This window comes from Triticum urartu, chromosome 3A (assembly GCF_056163025.1).
Source record: "Triticum urartu cultivar PI428250 chromosome 3A, HENAU_Tu73, whole genome shotgun sequence".
NCBI lineage: Eukaryota > Viridiplantae > Streptophyta > Magnoliopsida > Poales > Poaceae > Triticum > Triticum urartu.
In genome coordinates, this window is record NC_141875.1 from 681893509 (window position 1) to 681901419 (window position 7911).

Genomic DNA, 7911 nt, shown 5'->3' on the forward strand with positions numbered 1-7911 from the left:
ATCATATCTATCAGATCTCACTCTCGTAAGTGGCCGTGTAGGGATTGACAACCCCTATTCGCGTTGGTTGCGAGGATTTATTTGTTTTGTGCAGGTACGAGGGACTCGCACGTAGCCTCCTACTGGACTGATACCTTGGTTCTCAAAAACTGAGGGAAATACTTACGCTACTTTGCTGCATCATCCCTTCCTCTTCGGGGAAAACCAACGCAGTGCTCAAGAGGTAGCAATAACGCGCATATCTAGCTTTCGCCTCCGCCCTAGTGGTGTACCCTTTGTAACTGTTACCACTGAAACGGTGAACCTGTCTCCGATACTTCTCCCAGTCGTCGTAGACTCCGGGAACCTTACCCTTGTACACGACATACGACGGCATCTCTATGCACTAGACAAACAAAATATTAGTAGCAATTCACAGACAGTACATAAGCAATACATAAGTATGCAACAAAAGGATCGGAAGAGAAAAGCAACACATTAATAGCAGGATTCATGGTCCTACTAATAAATAGCATCGATGGCATATAAGTTGAACGACTGTCCAAACTAAAGAGACATAGAAGTTCATTAAAGTTTAATTACAACATGAGCTAATCGATATTTCAGAACTACATAGTATCACTACTTTTGACTCGACTCAGGGACCGGAGCGTGGATGAAGCCGCCATCTTTTGTGATGGTCATGAAATCGCGATCGCTGTCAGCCTGCATTTGTAGCATTGTTTCTATTTCACTGTTGGACGGTTGATATCTGAGGTAGAACTACCCCGAGGTACGAAGGACATCTTGATGGATGATTTCCGCAAGCTCCAACTGGATGCGAAAGAATTCTTGTCTGAGGTCCGCGTCCTAGATTGCCGACAAGCGTGCGGCCCAATCTTTGAGACTATTTGGTAGCAGAAGTTGATTATGGTCCCGTACGATCGCCCGCATGTGATGGAGGGCGTAGTAGGCATCCTTCTGACCGCCAGGCGGCTGCTTGACGCAGGGGGACGTCGTTACATGGGTGAACACGTGCTTTCCGTACCTAAGAATTAGCCTCCTGAAGGTGCCTCCAGATTTGGCATAGCCAGGGAGAACATCATCAAGAACTTTCTTGATATTTGTGTAGTCTTTATTCAACTGACGGTCCGCGTCGATATACGTGGCCATGGAATAGTTTGGGCTTAAGAGGATGAGTGTGCAATGTGTGTCACTGCACAAAACATGGAATGTTAGAAAAAAACGATCGAAATCGAAGAAATCATATGTTACGGGGCGGTCAGGGGATGACTTACTCGGGAAAGTAAGGCACGAGGAAGTTATCCATATCTGGGTTTGTCAGAATGACGCCTTTCTAGTCTGAACTCGTGACTTGCCGGTCCCCAGCGCTGCCCAAGATCTTGGCACGCATGTAGAATGGGCCGACTATCACGATGTCCGGGGTCTTGTCTCTAATGATCCGCATCTCCATACTCAGCGAAAATAGCCAAACAAAGGTGTAGTGCAGCAGATGAAGGTTAAACATAGCGAAGATGTCATCAAACAGCAAGACGATCATACCCCCGATGGCGCTATCGACAAAGCCCTTTCCCTCTGGCACCTTGGCCACGAAAACCGGGTATGCCACATCATTCTCGGAGAGACGCCGCTTCTCCAAAGAAAGAACACTGTCATGCAAACTCCGCATAGCACCGGTTGCAGCATTGAGCAGATTAGTCGGTAGCATTGGCCTACCCGCCACATGCACCCTCCTTGAGCTATCCTTAGATGTAGGTGGCCCGTCCTGAGCACGGATTGTACTCGGTGCCGGTTGGCTCGCACCCTTGTTATTCTTTCTTTTCCATCCCTTCTTCTTCTGCTGTAATGAGATCGAGTTCTGCTCAGAGACAGCCTTCTTGAGTGTGTTGGGGCTGATAATATTTGGCACCTCGACTATCTGAGGCTCAGTGAAGGCGGCAGCTGGAGGCGTCTCCTGAGAACTGAACGCCAGACGACGCTTGTTGCAATTGGGTTTCTCCACGGTACCAGCTAGATCGCGATCGTATTTTGCAGGGTTGGGTTCTTGAGAAGGAGGCCCCAAGAATTCGTCACCGTACCCATGTTCGTTGAAGTACTTATCGACCCTGGTAAATGTACCATCATCGTCGTTCGGATCCTGTGCCATATGCATGTCCGGATCAGCCATATGTTCGTCATCGTCGTCCAGTAGCATTGCGGCGGTCTTGCCATGGCTTGGCGCCGGCATGACTGGCGGTGTTGTCTGTGGGGTGGTGTCCCCGCCCCCAAACGAATCTGGCTCTTCGGCCAAAGCATGGACCAGCCTATGCAGGCGCTGAGGGTCATCACATCATCTTCGTCGGCCCCAGGGGGTCGATACGGAGGTAACAAGTCATCGCAGCCCCGTAGCACCCGAACCAGTTGAACCCTATACACGTTGGGTGGCATCGGATTACCATGGAACAGGCGGTTCTCCGGTTGAACGATTCTGGCCTTGGCGACATCGATCAACTCACCGTTCAGGAAGTGCAGGAGAGTGCATGGAACGTCGGCGGTGCCCTGCGAAAACATGTAGGGTGTCAGGGATGCCTAGTCAAAGGCAAGGAGATGAAGTCATCGGCCGAGAGGCTTAGTTACCGTGATGGCGTCGAGCTCGGCTAATGTTGAGGCACCGCCAACGGCGGGCGTGCAAGTGACGGAGGGGCCGCTTGCTGCTGAGGTGCCGGCCGGTGTATTCTTCCGACACCCGGGTGCATTAAGCTCCAATGCCAGCACCGACGCCGGAGACACCAATGCCGCCTCTGCTGGAGACACCAATGGCGCCACTGGCGCGTTGTGCGAGTTGCTGCCCGTGAAGCTGGGAATCGGGGGCGGCCCCTGTTGGCCGCCCACAATCCACGCCTGCAGCCCCTCAAGCAAGGTAGGCATAATGGCGGTGATCATCGCTCCCAGTTGGTCTTGCACTTGCTCTTCGACTATCTCCGGAATCCGCGCCACTTTTGCCTTGAGTTCTTGAACCTCGCGCTCCTGGCTTTCCGAGATGGTCTTTCTCTCCTTTCGCCTAGCGGTATAGTATTCCAACCATTTCGTGGACAAGCCTTTGTCGGCCACACGACTAGCTGGCGTCGGCTTACTGAGCTTATCCTTGTTTCTCATTACGTTCAACGCCCTATTTAAAGGGGTGTCGAAAGGGGAGCTCCGAGACGACCCCGCGCTACTGCTTTCAGTGTCCTGTGCAAGGAACATGAACCATTTAGAAATTTGGCTTCATTAATTAGAATGCAACCATATGGAGCTAATTACGCGGGGGTGTATTCCTTACCAGAACAAGCTCAAGCGCCTTGGTCTTCGGATCTGTGGTAAGCTCCTTGGTTACCGGGTCAATCTTGTACCGGGCCCTGACATAGTTCCTGGTCTGCTTGTCACGGTATTTCTCGAAGAGGGGTGGTAGGCCTTGCTCGGCACGCTCCGCGTCCTCCTTGTCCCATATAGGTTCCGCCACTCTGTAACCGCCGGGACCGAGTTTGTGGACCCCTAAGTTCAAGTCCCGCATCTCTTTCCCCCACTGACTTGATTCCACGGTTGCGTTGCTCTCGCACTTGATCTTGAACTCCAGGTAGTCATCTTCACTGATCGAAGGATTTTTCTCCTTGATCTTCTCATAACTATCACCTTTTTCAATCATTCTCTTCACCGCGGCTCTCCAAGTAGCCAGGGTCGTGCTCATCTTTGTGAGGGTAGCACTGTTCACTTTATTCCCTGAGAGGCATGTGTTTGTGAAGTCACCGGGGAACTTGTATCGTTCATGCAGCTTCGTGAATAGGAGGTTGCGCAAATTCCCTCGGTCATGATGCCTTAGGTTCTCGGTGTTGATCGAGACGGTGCTTCGGAGAATGCACCCGAGCTGTCCCACATACCCCTTGACTAATTCTTTGGGCGTCGTTGGATACCCCTCGGAGGATACTTCAGTAAATTCCTCCTTGACGGTGCCGAGCATGTTTGGGCGCTGGTCCTTCCGTTGCCTCTTCGGTTGGCTGCCATTTGTGCGTGCGCTGCCATCATTAGTGGTGGCATCCTCGGCGGCAGCATCAGTGGTGTCATCCCCGACGCCACAAGGGGTTGTGTAGTCGGGATCTGTGTCTTCCGCGGCGTCCTCATAGCGGTGAGGTTCTTCCTCCATCTCCTGGGACAGCTCCCAGAATGCCTTGCCCGAACCGTCAGCCTCATCGTTGTGGGCCATGTTTCGCTCTAAATAGGAAAAAAGTTTGGTCAAAATGTTGGTTATTGTCAAGGACCCAACAAATATCATTTAGGGTTTGGCGGCGCCGAGGCACCCCAAAAGCCTAGGTTTTCATCATTTAGGGTTTATCGATGACGAGGCACCCTAAAAGCCATCATCATCATATCATTTTGAAAATATTATAACAACTAAGTTCGTCCTACTTAATTAAGTAATATTGACATTTTGTTAAATCTTAATTAAGTAATAGAGTTTCATTCACTTCTTGCACTAATAGATTGCATTTCCAAGTTCTTATAAGTTATAACGGAGACCCTACGAGGAACTGGAAGCTTGCATGCGTTCTAGGGAAAATTCTGGTGGAGTTCTTCTAATAAGGAGTTGATTGGTTGATATAACAAGTTCTAGGGAAAATTCTAGTGGAGAAATGGAATTGGTTAAGAGTTGAAAGAAAGGTATCTAATTAGAAACATAGGTGGAGGGTCTTGTAGAGGATAGATAGGTAGCAGAATCCATTCAGATGGAAAGCTTTAATGAGGATGAAGCAAGATTTGGATAATTCATACCTTTAGGTGAATAGGAAGTTACTTCTGCAAATATCTGTTCGGTCCAATAAGATAATCCACAGTGTGGTGAAAACACGCCCTTCGAATTGGTTTGAGCTATTGGTGAATGGAGATGGTCTAAGATTTTCAGTAGTAAGAAGTGAAGTGGTAATTTTGAGAGCAAATGGTTAGGATGAGTGGTTCCTCTTTCCTGTTTAGCTTTACAATAGAATATTGTTAGTCATGCACACTTGTGCATTTCCAGCCAGGCCCAGTGGAGTTGGCCTAAAAACATTTCTTTCTTTAAGCCCGCTGCATCCATCTCAAGTATTTATGGTCAAGGATTAGCAGGGCCATCCAAATAGAATATGTGGTATGGGCTTTTTTAGTAGGTCATCCTACCAGATTAGGGTTTATCGATGATGAGCAACTGACATTATAATAACTATGAGTTGATATCACACTTCTATATGTATAACACAAGAGGCAGTTGATCCTACTTAATTAAGTACTAAGATACCCCTGCCCATGCATTAGTCGCAAGTACCCCATATGTCCTATTTTTAGCAAAGTCATGCTAAAATTCACAGAAAATTTCAGCATGACCTTTGCTGAAAATAGGACATATGGAGTACCCGAATTTGCCGGAACGGAAATTAATCGACATTCCGGCAAACTCAAGGGCCTCTCGGGGTACCTGCAAAATCATTATCCAATGAAGGAATTGCGCCGCACACTGTTGCTTCTCACTGTTGCCAAAATCATTATCGACATGCTGGTACTGTGTTTCTCAAAAAACATCTTGCAAAGAGTTGCGCCGCACATTGCTGCCTAAATAGTTTAAGCAATGATTTTCCAATGAAGGAATTACAGCAAACGATTTGTAATACTTGAAGCTAGGCAAAGAAAAAAATCTGGAGGCCTCCTCTTTGCTAGCACAACTGAACTAGTATTTCACTCTGCATAGCTAAACAGTCTAACAACCAAATGATGCCCGAATGCGCGCTGCGGGTGTGTCAGTCTAAGAATGAGACCAGTGCCTATTGCATACCAAGTTAACTCATGCTGATAGCAACAAACTTATAACAACATAAATGAAATTGCAGTTGTGCGAAACAGAAAGACCATAGTGCTAGTCACTAGGCTAGATAGCCCTGCTGACTGAACAGACTTGCAGAAATTGGTGCCACTAAGCATTTTCATCTAACTCAATCAGTGCATAGACTTGACAAAACAAAAATAAAATTGCACCAAATTAATCAGCTTCCAATAGTACAAGTACAGATTGTACAACTTAACAGGCAAGCAGAAGTTTTGCTTGCATAAAAACAAGTGAAACAAGTTATCTAGCAGACCAACACAAACACAGGTGGTACAATGTTTTATTAACGATCCAAATAATCAAGTCTTTCTTCTTGTTATAATGAGATAAGGTCATTCCAGTGAGGGAATCGGTAAAAAAGATCTCTCATGCATCAGTCATATTTGTTGTGACCTCTGAACTGACCTGCTGCACACTGTAGGCCCGAGGAGCTGGAACTGCTGAACTGACCTGCTGCACACAAACAAGTTATAAGTAAGCCATCTGACAGTGATAAAAAGTGTAGGAATACAGGAAAGATGAAAAAAGTCCAGAGAGAAAGACACAAGGCAGAAAAAGAAGACATGTTTTCTTCCCCTTGCCTCCAAAGAGAGCATATGTACAAACATTTCCTTTTTCTGCTACCATGTTAAATTTATGGTCGCAATATGTGATCTGTACACAAGATTATAAGTTTGTAATGTCGTGTGGCATTCATAAGCACTTCTGTAGGCTCGAGCTATTATCCAAATCCAACTGGATATAAAATGTCTTCCTACGAAGTATACCATGATAGAGAATAACCAACCAGGAGTGTATGATGATCTTTTTTAGTGTAAAATTTGCTCTCTAGTGTAAAATTGTAAATTAATAATCCTAGGTTGTAAAATGATAATATGTGCTTCCACTTTGCCATGGCCTAAATTCATGCTGCCCATGTGGTTTCAACAACTCTGAGTGTGTAATGACTAATGAACAAAGAGGTAGTTGTGTTTAATTTATGAAATGCTGGCCATTTCATAACTCTTCTCTTCTTTTCCTTGTCTGTGCTGGCTATGCACTTTAACAGGTTAGCCTGAGTTAGCATATTATAATCCCAACTTTAGGTGCCATTTTATCCTACTGATTGTTGCCCATGTGCTGTTTTGTCTGTTTGTTTCTTGTCTATAATAGTCTTTCACAAGTATCTGAACTAAGAACTGTATGAGTGTATATCCATCCTATGCTAAATTTTCCTTTACCATAATGTTTCAGCTATGATGCTTGGGTCATCTACAATTTCTTTTCACTCTGGTTGGCATGGGTGGGAGGACCTGGGGCTGTGGTGGTGAGTTTGAATGGCAAACATGTCTCACTGGTGGGGAACAGAGATGCAGAATTCCAAAGAGACAAAAAGCCCCAATCAAACATATAAAGAGATTAAATTTCCAAAATTTGTTTCACTGGAAAGAAAACCCTAAATGGTGCGCCATGGGAGAGTGGGCGCGCGCGCACGCTGTATGCCGCAGCCGGGCGCGGTACGCTGGCCATGGCGGACGGACAGGGGGAGTTCCGGAGCGCGGGGCTCCTTGGCCATGGCGGACGCTGGCTTCGGCCTCGTCCAGGATGGTGCAACGGTAGAAAATCAAGCATGGGGAGAGAGGGGATACGAACGGCGGCTCACAGTGAGGTCGGGGCGTGCTTGGAGAGGTCGGGGGCGCCGATGTTGTAGGTCGAGGCGGCGGCAGCGGCGATGCCGACGGTGATGGAGTGAGGCGATCCGACGGAGGAGAGCTTCCCGGCACCAGCTGGTGCTCCAGGAGGAAGAAGCAGTGGGCAGTGCACCTCGTCGGAGCGGGTGCGGCGGTCGTCGGAGCTGGCGCGGGGGTCGTCGCAGCGGGTGCGGACGGTCGTCGTCGGCGGTGGAGCGGGCGCGGGGATCTGGCGAGGGAGGGAAGGGGGATCTGGCGAGCGATGGACAGAACGCACATACATTAGCTAGAGGGGGAAGGTTAGTAATGGCGCACCATCTAGGGGTGCGCCATAAAAACACTGATAGCAATGGTGCACCCTCCTCTGGTGCGCCA